This window comes from Pan paniscus, chromosome 18 (assembly GCF_029289425.2).
Source record: "Pan paniscus chromosome 18, NHGRI_mPanPan1-v2.0_pri, whole genome shotgun sequence".
Taxonomy (NCBI): domain Eukaryota; kingdom Metazoa; phylum Chordata; class Mammalia; order Primates; family Hominidae; genus Pan; species Pan paniscus.
In genome coordinates, this window is record NC_073267.2 from 95563388 (window position 1) to 95577485 (window position 14098).

Genomic DNA, 14098 nt, shown 5'->3' on the forward strand with positions numbered 1-14098 from the left:
CCCGACGCAGGACATTATTTTGTAAAAAATACCAATTTTTAAAATTGTGGCAGAATACATATAAAATAGAATTAGCCATTTTAACCTTTTTTTTTTCATTTTCTTTTTTTTTGAGACCAAGTCTTGCTCTGTCGCCAGGCTGGAGTGCATTGGTGCAATCTCAGCTCGCTGCAGCCTCCGCCTCCCTGGTTCAAGCTATTCTCCTGCCTCAGCCTCCCAAGTAGCTAGGACTATAGGTGCGTGCCACCACGCCCAGCTAATTTTTGTATTTCTAGTAGAGATGGGGTTTCACCATGTTGGTCAAGATGGTCTCGATCTCTTGACCTTGTGAGCTGTCCGCCTCGGCCTCCCAAAGTGCTGGGATTACAGGCATGAGCCACGGTACCCAGACTTTTTTTTTCTTCATTTTCAAAACGCGTCACTTAATTTTCCTTACAAGGTAGCCACGCATTAAACATGTAACAATCACATGATTTCTTCAGCAAGCCCTAGGGTTTCCGTGAGCTTTCCTGGAGCTCGTGGCTCAAGGTGTCCTGAGGTTTCAAATATTACAGCTTTCTCCATGGCATAAGTTCATCTGATGTTTGGGTTACTGAACACAAACTTGCTGGATGATTTGTCTTCAACATGGTCCATTTCTGTTCCTAAAAGTGTTAGCTGTGCCTTCTTTTCTTTTTTTTTCAGCTGGAATCTTGCTCTGTCACCCAGGCTGGAGCGCAGTGGCATGATCTCGGCTCACTGAAACCTCTGCCTCCCAGGTTCAAGCAATTCTTGTGCCTCAGCCTCCCGAGTAGCTGGGATTACATACAGGTGCATGCCATCACATCCAGCTAATTTTTGGAATTTTTTTCTTTTTTTTTTTTTTTGGTAGAGGCGTGTTTTACCATGTTGGCCAGGCTGGTCTGGAACTCCTGACCTTAAGTGATCTGCTCACCTCAGCCTCCCAAGGTGCTGGGATTACAGGCGTGAGCCACTGCGCCCAGCCCTAGCTATACCTTCTTTTCGATGAACATTCTGACTCCATCTTGAACAACTTCTTCATTAGAGCCTCCCTTTGTCTTCATGTATTCTAGAGTATAAGAAAGCACAGCCCCAGGTTCGGACACTGACTTTCACACCTGTGTGCTCAGATGTATCTTTAAGAAGTTGTTCTGTCTTGTTTACTACTGAAGGTGTCAGGGTAGCCGATTAGAAGCACACAATTCTCAGGCATCATGGACATTCCCCCGTTTCCTTGTGTGTAACCATCAGCACTTGTTCCAGAACTTTTTCATCTTCCAAACTGAAACTCTGTCCCCACCAAACACTCCCTCCCCATTTCCCCTCCCCAGCCCCTGGCACCCCCCATCCTGCTTTCTGTCTCTACGAATTTGACTAGTCTAGGGACCACAAATGAGTGGATTCATACAGTGTGTGGCTTTTTGCGCCTGGCTTATTTCATTTAGCAAGTTGTCTTCAGGATTCATCCATCTTGTAGCATGTGTCAGAATTTCATTCCTTCTTAAGGCTAAATAATGCTGCGTTGAACAGATAGACCACATTTTTGTACCCCAAATATATCCCACATTTTGTTTTTCCACTCGTCTGTCTGTGGAAATCAGGTTGTTTCCACCTTCTGGTTATGGCGAATCATGCTGCTACGAACACAGGTGCACAAATATCTGCGGGAGTCCCCACTTTCAGTTCTTTGGGGTGTATTCCCAGACGCAGAAGCAGTTATGCAGGTGGCAATGCCTCACCTGTCCCCTATCGTGCAGGCCTGAGGGCCTCCACCCTGTCAAGGTGAGTGTTCTCTTTTTTCACACAGCACTGTGCTTTGCGTGGGAGACCACTAGAGCCTGAACGTGCAGGTCAGGGAGCTGGTGGCTAGAAGTATGAGTGGCTCCATTCACGATCACCCATAATAACCACTTACGTGATTTATTTATGTTTATTATTTATTTAGTACTTTTAAAAAAATTTTTTGTTGGTAGTAGAATTTATTCAAATGTGCCTTAATATAGGCGCTGGGGCTTGGCCATGGTGCTCTTGATACATAAGGCCCGGACATTCCGCCAGTTTTTCTTGGGCAATGACACCAAAAAGGTGACAGCCAGGTGAATGTCACATACAAGCTCATCATCTGTCATCTTCACGTGACCCACAGCCACAGCCAGACATAACACCTTCTTCATTCGGAATTGATTGTGGACTTCGCCTCATCCACTTTGGCCACCGTGTTTTCATTGTGTGTGAGCAGGGAAGGGAACTTTCCCGCCTTATTTAGGCCTGGGCCGAGGATTCGTGAAATCTGCTTGATCAGAGACCCCGAGGCCAAAAACGCATCATACTTCTTGGCCAGCTTCTTGACCAGTTTTTTATTCTCGTTGAGTTTTTTCAGCGCCTCGATGTCCATGTGATGTCCATGTGGGGGATACCCATGACCCTGGCCTCGTCACAATGCTGCTGGTCCTCCAGGACACACACGGAGAACTTGGGGCAGGGAGTGGACTTCAGCCTGACGGTGCCTGAGAAGCGCTTGTCCTTCTGGGGGTCATAGTTCTTCAAGCTGATCTGTGACTCCACTGTCTCTAGGAACTTGCAGTGCTTGTGCTGGTTCCCACGTAGGACTTCCCACACTGCCTCGTACAGGGCGTCGCGAGAGACTTTGCTGCTTATGGCTTCTCCCACTGTGCTAACTGGAAAAGAGCACTATTATTATTATTATTATTATTATTTTTGAGATGGAGTCTCGCCTTGTCGCCCAGGCTGGAGTGCAGTGGCGCCATCTCGGCTCACTGCCAGCTCCACCTCCTGGGTTCACACCATTCTCCTGCCTCAGCCTCCCGAGTAGCTGGGACTACAGGTGTCCACCACCATGCCCAGCTAACTTTTTTTTTTTGTATTTTTAGTAGAGACGGGGTTTCACCATGTTAGCCAGGATGGTCTCGATCTCCTGACCTCGTGATCCGCCCACCTCGGCCTCCCAGAGTGCTGGGATTACAGGTGTGAGCCACCGCACCCAGCCTATTTTTTAGTAGAGACAGGGTTTCGCTATGTTACCCAGGCTGATCTCGAACTCCTGGGCTCAAGTGATCCTCCTGCCTTGGTGCCCCAAAGTGCTGGGACGATAGGTGTGAGCCATTGCGCCTGGCCGCCTATTATTTTTTTAGAGACAGGGTCTTTGTTGCCCAGGCTGGAGTGGCAGTGGTGCAATTGTATCTCACACTTGCAGGATTTTTTTTTTTTTTTTTTTTTTTTTGAGATGGAGTCTTGCTCTGTCACTCAGGATGGAGTGCAGTGGCACGATCTTGGCTCACTGCAACCTCTGCCTCCTCTGTTCAATCACTGTTCAAGTGATTCTCCTGTCTCAGCCTCCCAAGTAGCTGGGATTACAGGCGTGCGCCACCACAGATGGCTAATTTTTGTATTTTTAGTAGAGATGGGATTTCACTGTGTTGGCCAGGCTGGTCTTGAACTCCTGGCCTCGAGTGATCCTCCTGCCCTGGCCCCCCAAAGTGCTGGGATGACAGGTGTGAGCCACTGTGCCCGGCCACCTATCGTCTTCTTAGAGATACGGTCTCTGTTGCCCAGGCTGGAGTGGCAGTGGCACAATCGTAGCTCACACTTGCAGGGTTTCTGTTTCCCATCTCTGAACATTTTCTCTGCGGGTTTGGAGGTCTTGATTCCCAAGGGAATGAATAATTCTACCAGGAGACAGAACAATAGCTCTAATGAACTAGGAATTGAGATTGCCACAACTCTTTGGGGCTTTTCCTGCCACTGAACCAGCAGGAAAAGAAGGGGGACTTCCTCCCCTACTGTCTGGAGTGAGGGATCCTGCTTATCAAGAGGAAACTGGATTTGCGCTACACAAATGCTGACAGGGAAGTCTATGTCTAGAACCCAGGGGATTCTCTCGGGTTCCTCTTAGAACTCTGCAGTCCAATCGTAAAAGTTAATGTAAAGCTACATAAACAGAAGTTTTATAAAAATCACAGTAAGGCAGAACCACCGAGGCTTTGGACCCTACATGAATGAAGATTTGGGTTAACCCATGATGTGAAGAACCCCAACCAGCTGAGACCTGGATAAGGGCCAAGGAAATACGGAATGGAGAGTGGAACAAGGAAGCTGTGAATACGAGCGACAGTTTCATGACCAGTTTCAGAAATAAGGACTTTAGCACCTATGCATGTTTTTTCTTGCTGGTTGAGGGTGCATGCACATGTTTCTATTAACTATTTTTTCTTCTCTATCTTCCTTTCCTTAACTGTTTCATACAAGTTTGTTGGAGGTTAATTTTACAATGCAGTATTTAGGTAATATTCAGAATATTCAGATGGGAGTGTGACTGAATTTGAGTGGTAATTCACATAGCTGAGAGATCTGTACAATGACTGTTGGAACTCAGAGAATCTTCATTTTGGGGTGAGGATGCGAATATCTTCCTTTGTATGAAGACTATTTGCATCTGTTTGCTGGGGACTTACAGTTGTTTTGATATCATACGGGAGTTCATAATGTGCGGAGGAACATGCATGGTAGGTAAAGAGATGACCACGCCAGGCAAGTCATTGACTCTCAGCTCTAAACCCACCTTCCATACTCAGCTGATGGATGCGGGGGCTGGGGTGCTGCACACTGCAGTTTTGCTTGCCCAGCTGGCTTGGCCTCTGCCAATAGGGGCACTTGGGAGCCTGGAATGCTGGGGGAGAAGGAAGAGACTTGCTCTTCCTGTTTGCTTCCTGTCTGCATCCTGTCTGCTTCCTATTTCCTGTGAGCTTCCTGACTACCATTCTGTCTATTTCCCGTCTGCTTCCTATTTCCTATGAGCTTCCTGTCAGCTTCTTTTTACTTCCTGTGAGCATCCCCACAGCATGCTCCTTCACCCTGGCAGTGGCAATTCCTTTTGTAGCAGCAGCTGAGTCCAGTTTTCAGTTTTTCCCAGACTTGCAAGTGTCAGCCCATCATGCCTTTCAGAGACACTAGCACCAATCAAATGGCACCCTCTCTTCTGGATCTGAGTTTCAGCTCTGCACGGTCCCTCCCCAAATTTCTAGATTTTTTTTTTTTTTTTTTGGAGACGGATCTCGCTCAGTCGCCCAGGCTGGAGTGCAGTGGTGCGATCTCGGCTCACTGCAAGCTCCGCCTCCCGGGTTCACGCCATTCTCCTGCCTCAGCCTCCTGAGTAGCTGGGACTGCAGGCACCCGCCACTACGCCCGGCTAATTGTTTTTTTTGCATTTTTAGTAGAGATGGGGTTTCACCGTGTTAGCCAGGATGGTCTCGATCTCCAGATCCTGTGATCCATCCGTCTCGGCCTCCCAAAGTGCTGGGATTACAGGCGTGAGCCACCGTGCCCGGCCCCAAATTTCTAGATTTTTAATAGTTTCAACCTCTTCCCTTTGTCTCTTAGCCTTAGGAATGGTGGTCACTTCTTGAGCTGCTGCTTCCGTGATACCTTTCTTTTTACCCTTTGAATGACCTAGTTAACAGTAACCTGGTTAAACATTCTGCATATTAAATTGTCTCTGTTCAAACAGTCATTATGGTTTCTGTCTCCTGACTGGACCCTGACTGATACAGCTTTCCTGTAATGCAGAGACAGGCTACCTCTTCCAGTCTCCTTTTCAGCTCAAGTTTTAGATGCAAGTGGTGTGAATTAGATGCACTTGGAGGAGACTGGAAAGGCAGGAGTGAAGCAGTGGCCCTCTTGCTAGGAAGATCGCATTTTCTGCCAGCAAACATAGTCATGCTGGGTTTTCTGCAGCAGCATTGGAGGACCTGTTGCTAACCTTGGTGGGTGTCAGTTTGACCCTCACTGACAATAATGGCAGGTTTTTTTTTTTTTTTTTTTTTTTTAATTTGAGACAGGGACTCACTCTGTTGCCCGGGCTGGAGTGCAGTGGTGTGATCATGGCTCACTGAAGTCTTGACCTCCTGGGCTCAAGTGATCCCCCTGACTCAGCCTCCTGAGTAGCTGTGATTGTAGATGTGTACCACCATGCCCAGCTAATGTTTTAATTTTTTGTAGAGATGGGGTCTTGTTATGTAACCCAGGCCGGTCTCACAGTCTTGGCCTCAGGCGATCTTCCTGCCTTGGCCTCCCAAAGTGCTGGGATTATATTTGTGAGCCGCCACTCCTGGCCTGATGGCAGTTCTTGAAGTGGTCCCAGCGTCAGCCTGGGTCTGCCACCCTACTAGTTGTGTGGAAGACAGAGCTCTTTTAGTGAGTCAGCTCTGTTTCCTAAAATTCCTCTGAAGGCCCAGGCTGCTGCTCCCTTTTCCAGCCTCTCCTGTGGTTTTGTAAGCACCCAATTATCTGTATTCAATCCCTTTTGGCATAGAATTTCTGGAGTGGTTTTGCACAACTATATCCTAACTGACAGAGATGTTATGCATTCTGGTTTTTTAACTGGTTTAGGGGTTACTCATAAAATTTGAACAAGCTTACTTCACTTAACGAAGTCAGTTTCACTCTCCCTTTCTTTTTCTCATCAGTGGCTCTCAATTTTATTAGTCTTTCTCACACTTTTGACATTGCTGATAATCTCTGTTGTTTTCTTTCTATTTCCTTAATTTGTGCTCTTTATTTGTTCTTTTTTAGGCTAATTTGCTGTTATTTTTCTAACTTCTTGAACTGTATTTTTACAATTAGCCTTACTAATTTCAGCCTTTTCCCATGCATTTTGATACTGCTTCAGTTGCAGCCCACAACTTATGATCTGTAGAATTTTCATTCTTGTTCAGTGAAATATATGAATACTTTCTAATTTCCATTAGGATTTCTTTTCTGACCCATGTTATTTCCAACCATCTAGGAATTTTCTAGTTACTTTGTTGCTATTAACTTCAAGTGTAATTGCATTATGATCAGAGAATATGCTCTGTGTGATTTCAATCCTTTAGATTTTGTTGATACCTGTTTTAAGGCTTTACACCTAGACATTTTGACTACCATTCTGTGTGCTCGAACATGGCACTTGGTCCTCAGCTGCCCTGTGCAGTGTTCTTTCTGTGCGTCCGATGGGCCCGTTGTTTGTTAGTTGTGTTGTTCATATCATCTGTTTTTTTTTTTTTTTTTTTTTTGAGACAGTCTCACTCTGTTGCCCAGGCTGGAGTGCAGGGTGTAATCTCTGCTCACTGCAACCTCTGCATCCCGGGTTCAAGTGATTCTCCTGCTTCAGCCTCCCAAGTAGCTGGGACTACAGGCGCCCACCACCACACCCGGCTAATTTTTGCATTTTTAGTAGAGACAGGGTTTCACCATGTTGGCTGGGCTGGTCTCGAACTTCCAACCTCAGGTGATCCACCTGCCCTGGCCTCCCAAAGTGCTGGGATTACAGGCGTGAGCCCCTGCATATGTCATCTCTTACTGATATTTTTGTCTGTTCATTCTATTCCTCACTGATGTTTTCGTTTGCTTGTTCTATTTCTGAGACAAATTTTTGTCTATTTATCTATTTCCTTGTAATTTTGGTAAATTTTTGCTTTATATACTTAAGACTATATCATTAGGCATTTACAAATTAAAATTGGTTATAATGTCCTGAAAGTTGAAATTCTGTCATTATGAAGTGATTCTGTTTATCTCCAATAATACTTTAGTCTTAAAGTCTATTTTGCCTAATATTTTGGTTATTATTTTCATAGCATATCTTTTTGCATTCTTTTTTTTTAGTCAGAGTCTTGCTCTGTTGCCCAGGCTGGAGTGCAGTGGTGTGATCTTGGCTCACTGCAACCTTCGCCTCTTGGGTTCAAGCGATTCTCTTGCCTCAGCCTCCCGAGTAGCTGGGATTACAGGTGACCGCCACCATGCCTGGCTAGTTTTTTTGTATTTTTAGTAGAGACGGGGTTTCACCATGTTGGCCAGGCTGATCTTGAACTCCTGACCTCAGGTGATCTACCTGCCTCGGCCTCTCAAAGTGCTGGGATTACAGGCGTGAGCCATTGTGCCCAGCCCATATAGCAGTTTTATATGTCATTTTTTTTTTGGAAAAACTTCTGAACTGTTTTCCAAAGTGTTCTACACCATTTTATGTTTCCACCATCAAGCTGATGTGGTTCCCGTTTCTTTGAGAAGTCCCGGCATGGGTGGAGAGCAGCCTGCAGCAAGGCCTAGGATGCTGAGGAGCGTCCTCATGACCTTGAGTGCAGTTCTGTGGCTGTCAGGTGTCAGGTGGGGCTCTGTGCCTAAGGGGTCCCTGGGCCCCACAAAGAGTCACACGCTGCTCTCTGAAAGGGAGTGTCACCACGGGAGGTTCATTTGTGTTTGTGTCCTTTATCACCCATGATCCCCAGTTCCTACCCCAGAGCTGGGGCTCAGATGCCTTTTATTTTTTTTATTATTATTTATATATATATATATTTTTATTATACTTTAAGTTCTAGGGTACATGTGCACAACGTGCAGGTTTGTTACATATGTATACATGTGCCATGTTGGTGTGCTGCACCCATTAACTTGTCAATCCTAAGCCAAAAGAACAAAGCTGGAGGCATCACACTACCTGACTTCAAACTATACTACAAGGCTACAGTAACCAAAACAGCATGGTACTGGTACCAAAACAGAGATACAGACCAATGGAACAGAACAGAGCCCTCAGAAATAATACCACACATCTACAACTATCTGATCTTTGACAAACCTGACAAAAACAAGAAATGGGGAAAGGATTCCCTATTTAACAAATGGTGCTGGGAAAACTGGCTAGCCATATGTAGAAAGCTGAAACTGGATCCCTTCCTTACACCTTATACAAAAATTAACTCAAGATGGATTGAAGACTTAAATGTTAGACCTAAAACCATAAAAACCCTAGAAGAAAACCTAGGCAATACCATTCAGGACATAGGCATGGGCAAGGACTTCATGTCTAAAACACCGAAAGCAATGGCAACAAAAGCCAAAATTGACAAATGGGATCTACTTAAACTAAAGAGCTTCTGCACAGCAAAAGAAACTACCATCAGAGTGAACAGGCAACCTACAGAATGGGAGAAAACTTTTGCAATGTACTCATCTGACAAAGGGCTAATATCCAGAATCTACAAAGAACTCAAACAAATTTACAAGAAAAAAACAACCCCATCAACAAGTGGGCCAAAGATATGAACAGACACTTCTCAGATGCCTCTTAAAGGGTTTCCAACTTGCAGGCGTCTCAAACTGCAGCGATGGGAGACACGGGGACCTGCATCTTGGAGTTAGACTTGCGTTTCTGTGGGCTGCATTCTCAGGTCTGGACAGCAGAGGGCGTTCTGAGACATAACCCGTCCTGTTTGTAGAGCGGGGACGTCCAGAAACTGGTCCCAGGGCTCAGTGAGCTTCTTTCTCCTTGGAGCTTCCTCCAGCCCAGAGGGCAAAGGAGAGACACACCCTCCTTTTCACGCACCTCTCTCTCTCTCTCTCTCTCTCTATCTCTCTCTCTGTCTCTCTCTCTCTCTCTCTGTCTCTCTCTTCCTCTCTTTTTTTTTTTTTTTTTTTTTTGAGACAGAGTCTCATTCTGCTGCCCAGGCTGGAGTGCAGTGACATGATCTTGGCTCACTGCAACCTCCACCTCCCAGGTTCAAGCGATTCTCCTGCCTCAGCTTCCCAAGTAGCTGAAATTACAGGCACGTACCACCACACCTGGCTAACTTATGTATTTTTAGTAGAGACAGGGTTTCACCGTGTTGGCCAGGCTGGTCTCAAACTCCTGCCTTGGCCTCCCAAGTGCTGAGATTACAGGCATGAGCCACCGTGCCTGCCTGCATCTCTTCTTGCAGTGGCACTTTGCCCACAGGCAGGGGACTTGCAGGATGGCTCTGGCCAAACCCATTACTCACCAGGCAACTGCTGTGATTCCCTCTCCTCTAGCTGCCGGACTCTGCCTCCTACAGGGTCCTTGCCAGCAGGAACGTCTTGCAGCAGGTCACAGCTCTGCAGGCTGGAAACATAATTTCACCACCAAGAATTCTTTGCACAGACTCTGACTTGGCACAGCCCCTGAAAGCAAGCACGCTTTTTATAAGGGTCTGCGGCAGGCTTACAAGGCTGGAAAAATGTGCCTTTTCCCAGTTTCAGTTGCATGTAGCGTCTGGCATTGCTCTGCCCTAACTCACAGTGCACGAGGACTTTATTCTTGAAGTAGCCTGGCACAGGGGTAAGTGCAGGGTCACTGACTTGACAGACCTGGATGTGAGCCCTGGCCCACTGCCTCGCATGCATTATTTCCTCACTATACCCCATGGGGTTTTTAATCCCCATTTTACAAGTTAAGGATCAGAAGCACAGAGAGGTTAAGTGACTTTCACAAGGTCAGACAGCCAATAAAGCTGGAGCTGGGATTTGAATTTGCATCAGCCTACCCCAGAATTCAGTCAGTCCAATCTGGTGGAGTACCTTGTGAGCACCTAGCACATGGTAAGTGTTTACTGAATCAACGAACACGTGCAAGCCCTCGGCATGGGCCAACCTCTAAGGGTCTTTTCAAATAACTTTCTCATCTTTTGTCCCTTTGCCACTACTCCAAACCTAATCAAAGGTCAACAATGAAAGCAGATAACTCAGATGTCCAGTGGTCTCCAACTAACCAGTTACCCCCGAGCCACTCCTAGACCTGTGCTGTGGGCAGCACCTCGTTTTGGGATGGATGTTAAGAATCCCATTCCCAGGCTGGGCGTGGGCATGGATGGCTCGTGCCTGTAATCCCAACACTTTGGGAGGCCGAGGTGGGCGGATCACAAGGTCAAGAGTTTGAGACCAGCCTGGCCAACATGGCGAAACCCTGTCTCTATAAAAATACAAAAATTAGCTGGGCGTGGTGGCAGGTGCCTGTAATCCCAGCTACCCGGGAGGCTGAGGCAGGAGAATCGTTTGAACCCCAGAGGAAAGGTTGCAGTGATCCGAGATCGCACTGCTGCACTCCAGCCTGGGCGACAGAGAGAGACCTTGTCATAAAACAAAACAAAACAAAACAAAACAAAACAAAACACCATGTTGGCCCAAGGCCTTCATTCCAGCATGTCTCAGTGAAGGCTGCACATTAGAATCACCTGGGCGACTGTTTCAAGGCGCCCACCCCAGACACAGCTACAGTTTCAAGTTCCCCTCAGGTGATTCTAATGCAGGTTCAAGCCACTGCATGCATCCCACGTTGCGTGATCACGAAAGTCACCTGGGAAATTGGTTGAAAACACCAATCTCTTGGCTCCAACCCAGAGCTACTTAATCAGAATCTCCAGGGGAACAGATCTGAGCTTAACAGCCCACAGGTGAACACCTTGAGGCCAAAGGAACCCATTCATAAAGGGGTGGGGGCCCAGCTTCTTCTGAAGAAGGCTGGCGGGAGTTGGGGGGAGGTCCGCAATGCAAGGTTGCCCTCCACACATCAACCCCTCCCCCAGGACTGTACCCACCTGCCCGCATTTGAATCTGGGCCACCTTCCCGGCCCGCGGCGCGGAGTTGGCGGTCATATCCCGCGTGAGCACCAGGTGGCGCTAGGGCCCCGCGCTTGTCCTGGAGCCCCGGCAGCTGCTCCGCTTCGCCCAATTAATCTCTCTTCTGAAACCATCTGCTGAGAAGCTGGAGAGGGAGCCTGCGCCGTCTGGATTACGTGGCAGTGACACGATTGTCCTGCCACACAGGTCAAGTTCCTTTAAAAGTCTTGTCCTTGATCTCGAAAATCCATGGGAATTTCCCATTTTGCTCCATGGTACGCTGCTGTGTTTGTTTTAACACAGAAATAAGTATTTCCATAAATTCCACAAGACACATCTCCCAAAGATGCACCTGCTTTTACAGGTTTCTTGGCCCTGCACCCCCTCGGAGGTGAATGGAGCCTCCCTGGTGTGAGAAGTGCAATCCACGTGGTTGGGGTGTAGGTCTCCCTCCTGACCTAAGAGGGAGATAATGAGATGGGTAGGCACTACCCACACCCGCTTTTTCATCTTTGCCACACTTCTGCTAGGGGAAGGACGGGGCGTCCATCCTCAGGGCCAAGCCAGAGCATTCTCATCTGCTCAATAAATTTCAATTTACTTCTGAGCACGTGTCGTTATCAAATTGTCTGTGTGGCGCTTTCCACTCCCACTCTTCTGAAGATGAGCGTGTGTAACAGAGTGGAACACATCTGGGCAGCCGAGGAAAGGCCTCACTTTAGGAACCAGGAAATAGAAACTCAGGGAGGTGGCAGTGAGGTCGGGCCCTGCGGGGCAGGCGGCAGGGGAGCCGTGGTGGGGCCCAGCTCTGGACAGAGCTCTGGGCTGCCCCGCATCCTGGGTGAGGGCCCTGACCGCTTCCTGCTCGCTTTTACCATCGGGAAGGGGCCTAGTCATAGAACTTCTGGCAGCAGTGACTTGTGAGGATTCAAAAGCAGATCCCATTGTGCTGGCTGCAGATAGTGCTGGCTCACTAAGGCGCTGGCTTCTTGTGGACTGTCTGGCGGAGGTGATACTGGAACCCACACTGCTGCATCCAAGTCATCCAGCGCCTGTTCAGCCCCATTATGTGGCCGCTATGCTGGAAATACCCCGTTTTAAAGGGAAAACAAAGTTTCCAGAGACCTTTTCAGGGCCTTCTTATTTTGATATCCTTTTGGCTCTACGAATACAGTGGTTGCATCCAGGCCTACCTTCCTTGTCTATTCAGATCGCAGAGAGACACTTGAGTTGGCAGAAGAGACCCCTGCCTTCAAAGGCTTGCCCCACCCCAACACCACTGGGAGAGAGAAGTGTTTTTTCCAGAGTGGCTTAGCAGCCTGGGTTTGTGCATCTGGCCCAAGGCTCTGTGGACCTCCAGATGTATGGGGTGGTGGCCCGAGGGGTTTGGGGTGGGAGGGTCAGTGAGTCTGTGGGGGTGGTTAGTGTCTCAAAAGCCACAGATATAAACAAGCCATGTTTTCCTGGGGTATCATTTTCACTCAAAGTTTTGGAAAAAAGTTCTTGTTGTTTATAAGTAAAACAAACATGGATATACAATGGAATGAAATAAAAAGCCCAAGTCAATCTTAAAATACACAAATTCAAAGAAATTTGCATTGCAGGCCAGCTTGAGCTACTCTTGGGAGAGGGTTCTCCTTTGGTTAAAGCAACCTGAAGAAACATAAGTCCATCAACACATATTTCTTGAGTACCTACCATGTGCAAGGCACTGTGCTAGATGCTGAAGGGGACAGAAAATGCGAGATAAAGTTCCTGTTCAGGAGGATCTTGTGGTCTAGAGAGTAGTCTTGGCTTCACCTTCATCATCACCATCACCATCATCATTATCATTGCCATCATCACCATCACCATTATCATCACCATCATCACATCACCCTCCTCATCATCATCACCAGTATCACCATAATCACCATCACCATCACCATCATCACCATCACCATCATCATCACCATCATCATCATCATCACCATCAACATCACCATCATCACCATCACCATCCTCATCATCACCACCATCATCACCATCATCATCACCAACAACATCACCATCATCATCATCATCGTCATCACCATAATCACCATCATGATCATCATCACTGTCACCATCACCATTATCATCACTATCAGCATCTTCATCCTCATCGTCATTGCCACCATCACCATTGTCATGTTCATAGGCTTAAAGACAATGGTGCCTGTTCTGTTTCTCCTGTAACCTTAGCTTCTAGGATATTGTCTGGCACATATTAGGCATTCAATAAACACTTAATGCATGCCTTGTCATCATAAATCATGCTAACAGCTATGTTGTACATTGTGTCACCTATTCCTACAACCCTAAGATATAGGAGGTATGGTTTTCTGTTCCAGATGGAGACACCAAGAAAGGCCGAACAACTTCCAAAGGCTGTATGTCAAACAGGTGATAGGATCGGGATTCAGACACAAGTCTGTCCACTTCCAGGGCCAGGGTGTTCAGCCTTGAGCCATGGTAGCCTGGCTAATAGCACAGACTTCAGATAAGAGTTGAGCTCAGAGGGAGCAAGCCCTTGAGGCCAACTTGGTCAGGAGTGGCTGTGGCTTGGCTCCTACACTGGATATCGAGGCAAGCCACGTCCAGATACCAGAGAGTCCCAACTGGAGGTGACCACATGTGGTCAGAGGGTGTGGCCAACAGGGGACTCAGGCAG

The 14098-nt window shown here is 47.3% G+C and overlaps 1 pseudogene; it reads right to left on the minus strand.

Moving 5' to 3' along the window:
• Positions 1-1979: 1979 nt before the first annotated feature.
• Positions 1980-11442, minus strand: LOC100970453 (large ribosomal subunit protein uL1-like; annotated as a pseudogene).
• Positions 11443-14098: the final 2656 nt, after the last annotated feature.